Source organism: Lynx canadensis, chromosome C1, assembly GCF_007474595.2.
Source record: "Lynx canadensis isolate LIC74 chromosome C1, mLynCan4.pri.v2, whole genome shotgun sequence".
Lineage (NCBI taxonomy): Eukaryota > Metazoa > Chordata > Mammalia > Carnivora > Felidae > Lynx > Lynx canadensis.
Genome location: NC_044310.1, coordinates 219,643,864 through 219,656,477, shown reverse-complemented (window position 1 = coordinate 219,656,477; position 12,614 = coordinate 219,643,864).

The following is a 12,614-nucleotide window of genomic DNA, read 5'->3' as shown; positions in this document are numbered from 1 at the left end:
ATAGCCTTTCAACAAGTGGAGCTGGAGCCTTCGGACATCCAGAGAGAAAAGCAAACAGATCAGCAAAACAGCTCCACCTAAATTTCCCACCTTATATAAAAATGACCACAAATGGATCATGAGCCTAAATGGAAAACTTAGAGCTATAAACCCTGTGTATTATTTCTTACAGCGACATGCCAACCCACAGTTATCTCAAGGTAAAAACGTAATTGGAAACACTCCTCAGTGGGCTTGAGGACAAAACAAAACCTAGGTGCCAAACATCTCATAGGATAAAAAAATTCTACAGCTGTTCACGTCCTTGGCATAACTCTGTAAGGAAAAGGAATCCATTGCAGGGTTGCGTTGGGGGAGGAGCACACAGGCACGCTTTCCCTGAACTTTTAGTCCTCTCATCTCGCTGGCATGGGAAAATGGAACCTGGTCCCACTAAAGTGGAGTTGCAGCCATCTGGAAACTTGTAGTCAGGGGTCTTCACCTGCTGCAGGGGCCAGATGGCAATGGGCGAGGGGTGGGCAGAGAATGAGGTGAGAGACATCGGTCCTGCAAAGGGATGTACATGTGTGGGGCAGTGGGGAGTTGCTCAGAGGAACCCATCAAGAGGCACTCATGGCCCTTGGCCACAGAAGCTCAGAGTGTGCAGCTCAACTTGAACTCTGCAGATTCTTTTGTGTTGCAGCTAGGAAAGGCCGAGGGTGGGGCAGGGAAACCAAGAGAAACCCCTCCAAGTCATTGCTGACATTCCCAGAATGGACCACAGCACTCTGCCCTGAAGAGCACCTTGGCACATTAAATATCCTTCGCTGGAGGATTTTTTAATTTTTTTAAATTTTTATTTAAATTTTACTTAGTTAACATACAGTGCAATGTTGGTTTCAGGAGTAGAATTCAGTGATCCATCACTTACATACAACACCCAGTGCTCATCACAAGTGCTCTCCTTAGTACTAATCACCCATCTAGCCCATCCCCCACTCTCCTCCATCAACCCTCAGTTTGTTCTCTATCCTTAAGAGTCCCTGATGGCTTGGGGAGCCTGAGTGGCCTCGGTGGCATCTGTCTTCAGCTCAGGTCATGATTTCGCGGTTCACAGGTTTGAGCTCCATAACAGGCTCTCTGCTGTCAGCGTGGAACCTGTTTTGGATCCTCTGTCCTCCTCTCTCTCTGCCCCTCTCTTGCTTGCATGCACGTTCTCTCTCTCTCTCTCTCTCTCTCTCTCTCTGTCTCTCTCTCTCTCTTTCTCTCTCTCTCAAAACTAAATCAACATTAAAATAAGAGTCTCTTATAGTTTGCTTCCCTCTCTCATTCTCCCGCCTCCCATGTGCTCATCTGTTTTGTTTCTTAAATTCCACATTTGAGTGAAATCACAAGTATTTCGCTTTCTTTGATGACTTATTTCACTTAGCAGGATACATTCTAGCCCCATCCCTGTCATTGCAAATGGCAAGATTTCATTCTTTTTGATAGCTGAATAATAATTTGATGGCTGAGGGGCGCCTGGGTGGCTCAGTCGGTTGAGCGTCTGACTTCAGCTCAGGTCACGATCTCACGGACCGTGAGTTCGAGCCCCGCATCGGGCTCTGGGCTGATGGCTCAGAGCCTGGAGCCTGCTTCCAGTTCTGTGTCTCCCTCTCTCTCTGCCCCTCCCCCGTTCATGCTCTGTCTCTCTCTGTCTCAAAAATAAATAAACGTTAAAAAAATTTTTTTAAAAAAAATAATAATTTGATGGCTGAATATCCATTCATCAGTCGACGGACGTTCCATAGCTTGGCTATTGTTGATAAGGTTGCTACAAATGTTGGGGTGCAGTACCCCTTCAAATGTGTATTTTTGTATCCTTTGGGTAAATACCTAGTTATGCAATTGCTGGATCATAGGGTAGTTCTAGTTTTTAATTTTCTGAGGAACCTCCATACTGTTCTCCAGAGTGGCTGCACCAGTTTGCATTCCCACCAACAATGCAAGAGGGTTCCCCTTTCTCCTCATCCTCACCAACACCTATTTCTTGTAATTTTAGCCATTCTGACAGGTGTCAGATGGTAGGTATCTCAATGTGGTTTTGATTTGTATTTCCCTGACAATGAGTGATGTTGAGCATCTTTTCATGTGCCTGTTAGCCATCTGGATGTCTTCTTTCAAAAAGTGTCTATTCATGTCTTCTGCTCATTTCCTAACTGGGTTATTTTTTGGGGGGTGTTGAGTTTGTTAAGTTCTTTATAGATTTTGGATACTAACCCTCTATCTGATATGTCACTTGCAAATATTTTCTCCCATTCCATAGGCTACCTTTTAGTGTTGCTGATTGTTACCTTCACTGTGCAGAAGCTTTTTATCTTTATGAGGTCCCAATAGTTCATTTTTGCTTTTATTTCCCTTCTCTCTGGTGACATGCCTACTAAGAAGTCTCTATGGCAAAGGTCAAAGAGGTTGCTGCCCATGTTCTTCTCCAAGATTCTGATGGTTTCTTATCTCACATTTCGGTCTTTCATCCATTTTGAAGTTATTTTTATGTATGGTGCAAGAAAGTGGTACAGTTTCATTCTACTGCACGTTGCTGTCCAGTTTCCCCAACATCATTTGTTGAAGAGACTCTTTTTTTCCATTCTTTCCTGCTTTGTCAAAGATTAGTTGACCATATAGTTGTGGGTCCATTTCTGGGTTTTCTATTCTGTTCCATTGATCTATGTGCCTGAGTTTGTGGTAGTACCATACTGACTCGAGGACTATAGCTTTGTAGTATAGCTTGAAATCCAGAATCATGATGCGTCTAGTTTTGTTTTCCTTTTTCAGAATTACTTTGGCTATTTGGGGTCTTTTGTGGTTCCATGCAAATTTTAGGATTGTTTGTTCTAGCTCTGTGAAAAATGTTGGTGGTATTTTGATAGGAATTGCATTAAATGTGTAGATTGCTTTGGGTACCATAGACATTTTAATAATATTTGTTCTCCCAATCCATGAACATGGAATGCTTTTCCATTTGCTTATGTCCTCTTCAATTTCTTTCATAAGTGTTCAATAGTTTTCAGAGTACAGATCTTTTGCCTCTGATTTATTTCTAGGTATCTCACTGCTTTTGATGCAATTACAAATGGGATCGATTTTTTAATTTCTTTTTCTGCTGCTGCATTATTGGTGTATAGAAATGCAACAGATTTCTGCACATTGACTTTATATCTTGTGACTTTGCTGAATTCATGTACCAGTTCTGGCAATTTTTTGGTGGAGTCTTTTGGGTTTTCTACATAGAGTATCATGTCATCTGGAAATACTGAAAGTTTGGCTTCTGCCTTGCTGATTTGGATGCCTTTTATTTCTTTTTGTTATCTGATTGCTGAGGCTAAGCTGAAGGATTTTTTTTAATTTTTTTTAATGTTTATTCATTTTTTGATGGAGAGACAGAGTGGGAGTGGGGGAGGGGTGGGGAGAGAGGGAGACACAGAATCCGAAGCAGGCTCCAGGCTCCGAGCTGTCAGCACAGAGCCCAACGCGGGGCTCGAACTCACACCGTGAGATCGTGACCTGAGCCGAAGTCGGACGCTCAACCGACTGAGCCCCACAGGTGCCCCTGAAGGATTTGTTGTTTTAATGGCAAAGACAGGAAGGTCTCTGATAGCCCCTCCTCACCCTTCTCCCCTGAAACAGGTCAGAAGACATCCATGTGTGAGTTTCCCTCCCTGTAGCAGGAGGAGGGACGACATTCTTTTCACCAGAGGTGAGGAATCAGGGGCCAAGAAATCTGTACAAACAAACCTCGTTAAAAACACCCTTATCTTCCTACTTACTTTTTCACCATTTACATTTGCCCAAATCTCCACAAATTTCCCATTCCCTTTACTGTCTAAATGCATAAAAGCTGCAGGCTCTGGGCACTTGTTCGGGTCTTCTTTCTGTCGTGAAGGTTCCCATGTAAAAATTCTATAAAGTCTGTCTGCTTTTCTCCTGTTAATCTTTGTCAGTTCACCTTTCAGACCCAGCCAACGACCCTAACAGGTGGCAGTGAATGCCACTGAAGCTCTCTCTTGTGGCACAGAAAACAGGCATGTGACCGGAGAACAAAGAGAAAAGTCCTCCATAACCCGGAATCCTGGGTGCTATGGCATAAAGCGGGAGGAGACTTCCCACAGTTTCTAAAGAAGGCGCCGACTGCAGGCCCCCGAGATCTCGCCAACACACAGACCCTAGATGCCGCTACCACCCTTCAACCATTTAAAGCCCGTGGGGAAGTGGATCAAACTAAAGCTGCCACAGGACCCAGAGCTTGCCCAGTTGCAGCCAGACTGGCTCACACCCCACTTCGATACACCCCAGTGAAACTGCTGGAAAACAAAAACCAACAGCAGATCTGACAGCATCAGAGAGAAAAGACACATAACATAGTTGGAATGACGGCAAACGTTTATCTGGCTTCTTGTAAAAGACAGGTTCTAAAGACAGTGGAACAGCATCTTCAAGTTGTTGAAAGGAAAACACTGTCGGTGTAAAATTCTATATCCAGCAAAGCTATCTTTCAAAGTGAATGAGGAAATGAAGACATTCTCAGGCAGAGGGAAGCTGAGATAATTTGGGAGTCTGCAGACCTGCACTATGAGAAATTCTAAAAGAATATCTCCTGGCAGAAAGAAAATGAAATGATATAGAACCCTGAGTCTTCAGGGAAGGAATAAAGATGGCTGAAAGAGTAAGAGTGAGCATATGGGAAAGATAAAGCCGAGCCTTAGAAAATATAAGATAATGAGAGCAAGACGTTCAGGAGGGGAGTGAATGGGGTCAGACAGATGGAGTGTGCATACTGCTTATGTAATAGGGTGGGATTAATTGGAGATAGATATGCTATATTAAAGACACATGTTTCAATTTCTAGAATAATCCCTGAAGCTAACCATATTAGTTTCCTGTTGCTGCTGTAACAAATTAACACACCCTTAATGGCTTGAACCAATATAAAACTATTATCTTATGATTTTGGAAGTCAGACATCCAAAATCGGTCTGACGGGGATAAAATCAAGGAGTACAAATGCCGTGCTCCCTCTGGAGACTCCAGGAAAGAATCAATGCCTTGCCTTTTCCTGCTTCTGGAGGTCACTGGCATCTGTGGCTTATGCTTCATGGCTCCTGCTGGTGACACTCTGATCTATGCCTCTAATCAGTAATCTTCCTCTCCTTCTATCTTTTAGGCATCTAAGCATCCTAGTGATTATGTGGGACCCACGCAGATAATCCAGGATAATCTCCCTATCAAAAGAGATCCTTATCTTAATCAGATCTGCAAAGTCCCTTTGCAGTATAAGGTAATATTCACAGATCCTGGGAATTAGGATGTGGGCACAGTGGCGGGGGGGGGGGGCGCATCATGTGGAAAACATCACTGTTATTCTCTCTACGACACTAACCAAAGAAGTAGAGGTAAAATATCCATACGGACTTCAAAATGAAACACTAAAAAATGCACACTTTGCCCAAAAGAGAAGAAGAGAGAAACAGAGAAAGAAAGATGAAAGGGAATAGATAGAAAACATGATACTAATGTGGGACACTTAGAAAAGAACATGCACTTAGTTATATTAAGTGTAAATGGAGCAAATGCTTGAGATAAAGTACAGAAAGTTGCTTTTGTTTTTAAAACACACGTCTAATTTCTAAATCAATAACCTTTAAAAAGGAAGAATTGTTTTGAAAGTGCTGTTCACTCAGTTTTGCTGTGCTTGTCCAAGAGTTGCAAGATGCCTGTCTCCTTTGCTTAGTGGTTTCCTGAGCTCTGGCATATGGGGCCAGCATCTTTCTCCTCAAATAAATATCCACCGCAAAGACTGATGAGCATTTAATTAGCATTTTCCTTTTTGGAGAAGGAAGGGGGAACGTAGGCCAAGTAAAGTAAAAGCTCTCTCCAAACATCCCTGACTGTGAAATTCTCAGCCCAACACAGGTTGAACTGCCAACAATTTCCGTCCTGCCGTTAGCTTCCAAACTCAAAGACTCTGCAGCCAAACCTAATGTGACCTGCGTGGTTAGATTCGTATCACGTTGTTTTGAAAGGGAGCTGTTCCAGTAGGGCTCTCTCTTCTTCTAAGTCCCAGGAACCTAACATTTAAAGTTGATGGAAAGTAGTTTCCAAGGAAACTACCTGGACACTTTGCGGCACTCACCCATGCTCCTCAGTTTGGCATGCCTTTCCTTGTTGAAAACATGCACCCATGAGTGTGTGCTTTGAATGAATGCTGTCACCCTCTCACATGTTCAGGATCTTTCTCACCCTTGTTTTGTTGGGGGAAGGCACTGAGGAGAAGTTGGGACTATCAGAAGGCTTCCCCAGGATTCTGAAAAACAGCCTTAGACAGGGGCGTTTGGGTTGATCAGTCGGTTGAGCATCTGACTCTTGATTTTGGCTCAGGTTGTGACACTAGGGTCATGGGATAGAGCCCTGTGTAGGGCTCCATGCTGAGTATGGAGCCTGCTTGGGGTTCTCTCTCTCCCCCTCTCTGTGCCCTCTCCCCACTTGCTTCACTCTCTCCCAAAAAGAAAATTAAAAATAAACAAAACATCTTTAGACAGACCAGAAGAGTAACTCACAACTCCCCAGAGAGGTGAAATAAGAGATGTGGAGCATGGAATGTGTTGGCAGCTGTTTTCTGTTGTGTAGACAAAGACTCTGGCCAAAAAAGGTCATGGGCAGAGGAAAGCAAAGTCAGGAAATTGTGAGAACATCCCTGAGCCCTGGAACCCTTGAGACCAGCTGATCATCTGCTCTACCTGTTCTTCTATGAATGGTCCCATGAATTTCCATTCTTCAATGTCTTAGCTACAGTTGAGCTCCCAGCTTTTCGAGGTATAACCGCCCCCCACTCTCTCTTGGTTTTTTCCCTCATGGGACAGTCTTCTCCAAGCCACCACTGAATTTTCTCCAGCTAGCAGAGATGCTCCTCCAAGGAACACACAGTTATTCCAATTAGAGCTGATGGTCTCAAGCTGTAATTTGGTTTTTTTTTTTTCCCAATGTAATATAAACTTTCTAGCTTCTGAGCTTATAATCAACAATAATATTGCTTTCGTTTACAGCAGGACTTCTAGATGTGGCAAAAAATGTTACTTTTTTATTAAGGCAATTTTAAAAGGTAAAATAAATATATTTTCTATATATATGCATATATATTTTTATCTGTCTAAATATATATATATATATATTTATCTATCCGTCTATTTTACTGTATCAGTGACAGCTATTCTTGAAGATGTTTGGAATTGTAAGAATATTGTGCCAACAAATTTGACAATTCAGATGACAAGTCCACATACTTAAAGATTCACCTTATCAAATCTGACACAAGGCATAATAGAAAATCTCAGTAGTCCTATTTCAATTAAATAATAGAATTTGTAAACAAAAATCTTCTTACAAAGAAAATTCTATGGTTTCACAGAAATTGCTATCAAAACATAAAGAAGACATAAATAGAAAAGAAGACTGCAGACTAATCCCTCATTAACATACTCAGAGAAGTTTCTAAAAATATTAGACAAGAGACGCCCGGGTGGCTCAGTCAGTTGAGCGTCCAACTTTGGCTTGGGACATGATCTCACTGCTCATGAGTTCGAGCCCCGCATCAGGCTCTGTGTTGACAGCTCAGAGCCTGGAGCCTGCTTCACATTCTGCGTCTCCCTCTCTCTCTGCCCCTCGTCCACTCATGGTCTGTCTCTCTCTCTTTCTCAAAAATAAATAAACTTAAAAAAAAATCAAAAAAACTTATTAGATAAAATATCCGGAAATACAAAAAGTATCAAATCATGATCAAATAGGGTTTATTCCATGAATTCAGGATTACAGAACATTAAAAAATTCACTACTTTAATTCACCATATTAACAGAATAATAAGGGGAAAATGTATGGTCTTCTCAATAAATGCATAAAAATAAATCTTTGACCAAAAAAATCAACACCCACTCAGAGTTAATATCTCAGAAAGTAGGAATACTCACTTGAGCTGAAAAGGGCATCTTTAAACTTATAGCTAAGATTATACATGATGGCAAAAAATGAAATGTTTTCCCCTAAGACTGGGAATGAGGCAGGGATATCTGCTCTCACTGCTTTCATTTAACACTGTGCTAGAGGTTTTAGCAAGGTCAAGAAGACAAGGAATAGAAATAGAAGACACAGAAAATGAAGAAGAAATCATTAAAATTCTTATTCACAAATAGCATGAGTTTCTGTGTATACGAATATTCAGGAATCTACAATCCAGCTATTCAATTGAATAAGTGAACTTGGTTAGGCCACAAGATATACATATGCAAAATTAACCATTTTCCTATACACTAGCAACGAATAACAGGAAAAGAAAAAATTTGAAAGTCATTTAGAATACAATCATCAAAAATAAGGAGTACGTTTAGTAAAAGTACAAGATGTCTGCACTAGAAACTGTAAAACCTTGAGAAAGGAAATTAAGAAAGTCTTAAGTAAATAGAGCCATGTACCAGACCAATACCATTCAAACGTCAGTTCCTTTAAATGATCCCAGATGGAAACATCAAAATATAAAAATCGATGAAGAGTAACGGAAGTGTAAGTGGGTGGATAAATATTACTTACTTTGGGTTGTGTTAAATAAGAGTAACAGCATGTAGACATTAAGATTTATGCAGAATTTTGGAAAAGTTGGGAGAGACTAAATGAATTTAGACTTTTATTTTTTTTTATTTTTTTATTTTTATTTTTTTAAAAAAAATTTTTTTTTTCAACGTTTATTTATTTTTGGGACAGAGAGAGACAGAGCATGAACGGGGGAGGGGCAGAGAGAGAGGGAGACACAGAATCGGAAACAGGCTCCAGGCTCTGAGCCATCAGCCCAGAGCCCGACGCGGGGCTCGAACTCACGGACCGCGAGATCGTGACCTGGCTGAAGTCGGACGCCCAACCAACTGCGCCACCCAGGCGCCCCAAGACTTTTAAAGATGTGGTAGTTTTCATGAAGCTACGAAAAGAGAATAATGCACATTGGCTTGCATTGAATAAAGAAAAAATAGTAGTTAAGGAGCGTGTAATAATGTGGTAAAAGTAAAAATGAAAAACTGAAAATTTAATTCATTCAATGGCAAGTAGATAAAAGTAAACACAAACGGGGGTCAAATGAAAAACCGGCAATAGATGTCAAAGAAATGTTATCATTTACATTAAATGTGAGTGGACTAAACACTCTATTTAAAAGACTCAAATTATCAGATTGGCTAAATAAAAACCCTATATGCTTTTTACAAGAGATCTACCATAAACGTAAGGATACAGAAAAGATGAGAGCAAGAGTGAGGGGAAAATGTACATCATGTAAAGTTAAACGAAAGAAATCTTGTGTAGTTATACTAGTATCAGGTAAGTGTACTTTAAGCAATTCAATAAAAAAAAAGAGATTTTAAAATGATAAAGGCAGCTTTGTGTGGTGTGGAACCTGGGCAAGTTTACCCACAGCCCCTTCTGAAAGATTGGGGTCTTAGTAGTTTCGTGGTAGTGGTAGAAACTCAGTTTGAACGCAATATCCACCTGGGCCACTCAATATCATCCCTGTGGTACTGGAGAGTGGACAAGGGGAAACTGATGCAAGTAAAAAAATCATTCTGCCTGCTGTGTCGAGAGTAATGAAAGTCTTTGTCTGTGATCCAGGAGCCTCGTGTTTTCTGCCAGCCTCCATGAAACCACGGCGGACCTAACTGTTCGCTTATAAGCTGGTAAAACCTCAGGTCCTTCAGTTCTCGACACATAAGGAGTGCCAATAAGCACGTGAAAAGATGTTCAACATTATCAGTAATTAAAGAAATGCAAATTAAAACCACAATAAAATACCTCCCACAGTCACTAGAATGGCTAATATTTAAAAGAATGGTGTTACTGTTTTCGTGCCAATACCACACTGTCTTGATGATTACAGCTTTGCAATACAGCTTGAAGTCCGGAATTGTGATGCCTCCAGCTCCGGCGTTCTTTTTCAACACTGCTTTGGCCATTTGGGGTCGGTTCTGGTTCCATACAAATTTTGGGATTGTTTGTTCTAGGTCTGTGAAGAATGCTGATGTCATTTTGATAGGAGTTGCGTTGAATATGTAGGTTGCTTTGGGTAGTATCGACATTTTAACAATATTTGTTCTTCCGATCCAGGAGCATGGAAAGTTTTTCCATTTCTTTGTGTCTTCCCCAATTTCTTTCATGAGCTTTCTAAGGTTTTCAGCATACAGATCTTTTACCTCTTCGGTTAGGTTTATTATTAGATATCTTCTGGGTTTTGGTGCAATTGTAAATGGGATCAATTCTTTGAGATCCCTTTCTGCCGCTTCATTACTGATGTATAGAAATGCAACTGATTCTGGACATTGATTCTATTCCTGGGATTTTGCTGAACTGTTTGGATGCGGGAGGCTGCACATCCCATATCTGGGAGTATTGCTAACTTCTATGCATATCCAAAAGGAGACCATCCATTCTTGAAGAGGGGTCTGGACAACAGTAGGCTGTGTCTGAATTCCAAAAAAACAGTAGCTCAGTGGTTGCCCTTGGCCCTAATGATTCAGTCACACACGATTCTGGAAGGATCTGCGGCTCACACTCTCCCGAAGGAGCTCACGGCTAAAGCCCGTGAGTGCCGCCTAGCGGCAAACACTGGAACTTGGGACCAGAACGTTTCCAGATACCGCGATATGGTTGGTGTATGCCTTCTGAGAGACAATTACTAGGGTGATAGTGGCATTAGCTGAGAGCTAAGACTGAGGATACAAAACAAACTCGAAACCCGAAATACCCGTAATATCTTAGGTGGTGCCAGAGAAACACTGATAAGAAGAGCAGTGCCCAGAAGAGTTCCACGACGGAATGGAAATGGTTATTCCGGAGCACGTTGTCCGGGGAGCGTGAGGAGGGCCTCGCATTCAGGAGCAGGGAGCCTCTTCCTCTGTGGCTTTAGAGTCACCCGATGAGATTCCAGATCCTACGGCCACATGGCCAGCGTCCTGTGAGCGCCTCTTTATTGGCCGGCCATGAGCCGATTAGGTTTAGTTCAAGGTGGGCAGACAGCATCCTGTTTCAAAGTTCAGCCACCCTTTGACCAACTGATGGAAAAGCCCTGATTGAGGAAGGTGAGAACCAGTCTGCTCCGAAGGCTGCAGAACATGCCACTTTCTTTGCAGGGATGGAAGGACTGAACAAGAAAGATCCGTGTTTGGGTGTTTACTCTCTCAGGGGCTGTGTGGCCAGCAGACGGGTGATGGGGACACTGGGCTAATTAACTGTGCAGGGCGCAGTTCTACAGAAATCTCTACGGTGACCTGGGGGCCCATGAAAGTGGGGCATGTCGGCGCCCGTCACAAGAATCCCTCCAGGGTCGGAGGGCGATTGCAAACCAAATGGATATCCTGGTGTGTTCACTGGAGGGGCCAGTGGGGCCCATGGGACGAGTGGACATGGGGCCGCAGTAGCGCAGAGATGGGCTGACCGTCAACATATCCCTCTCACGCCCTCCGAGGCGCAAAATGCTGAGCAGAACTGACTGCAGATGGTTGTGGGGCAAGCAGACCACGATGGCCCACCACCCGTCGCCCCAGCACCCCGATGGCCTGCTGCCCGTCACTCCAGGAGCCTTCAGAGGGGCCCTGAGAGGAGTAGACGCTTAGTCGGACCAAGCTTTGCACACCGATGGTGGATGAAAATGCCCAAGATGGTGTAGAAGGACTGGAGGAAGATGCTGTACCCATTTGGGCCCCAGAGTACATTTCTTACAGCCCGTGGTGTCCACAAGGGACAGAGAGAGAACACATCACACGGACCTGTGTTTGCGCTCAGAGTGGTGGTTTGACAGGACTGGAGCAGGCAATGGTGGAGGATAAAGGACATTAGGGGTTGGCTCACACGCCTTTGTGAGTGTGGGCTCACGCTCAAAATGAGGGACGCCAAGAGAGGGTCTCCACTAGGTAGACCCCCCCCCCCACCTTTGCTGGGGAGTCACGGGGAGAGGGGTTGGGGAAGATGCATTTCTCAGCTTCCCTTTTCCCTACTGGGTGGTGGTCCGGGGGGCAGGGCTGGGTGACCGGAGGCATGAGAGGTAGGGACAGGAACTGGAAATGTGCTTGAACTTGTTATGCCAGAATTTGTAAGGGCTGATGGGGTGGGTTGGGCCTCCATCCCATCTGGAAACCTTGGAGCTGGTGGGGAAGGCAGCTGGGCCGACCCCTGGCTCCGCACCCGCGTGTCCCCACCCACGTGAGGGGAGACCCTTGCGGGACCACGGTCTTGCTACCAGCAATGTGGACTAGCTCAGAGGCCGAACCTACTGTCTCGGCCCAAGGTGGGAAAGTTTATGCATCAAGGGGATCCAGCCAGCCTTCGAGACAAGACATGGCAGGTGTCTTTACGGCTTCTGAGAAGGCAGACGTCTCTTAAACAGGATGTTACAAAGTGCCGCCTAAGGGAACAAATGAACCAACGAGACCGTTAACGGACCGTTAACTCCCTATTAGTGAGACCAACTCAGGTCACACGTCTACCCAAAACTGAATTTCCAAGGCAATGCCAGGAGCTGGTTTTCTTAATTCTGGGTTCCTGTGGGTCCGTCAGGGCAAAGGGATGTGATAAC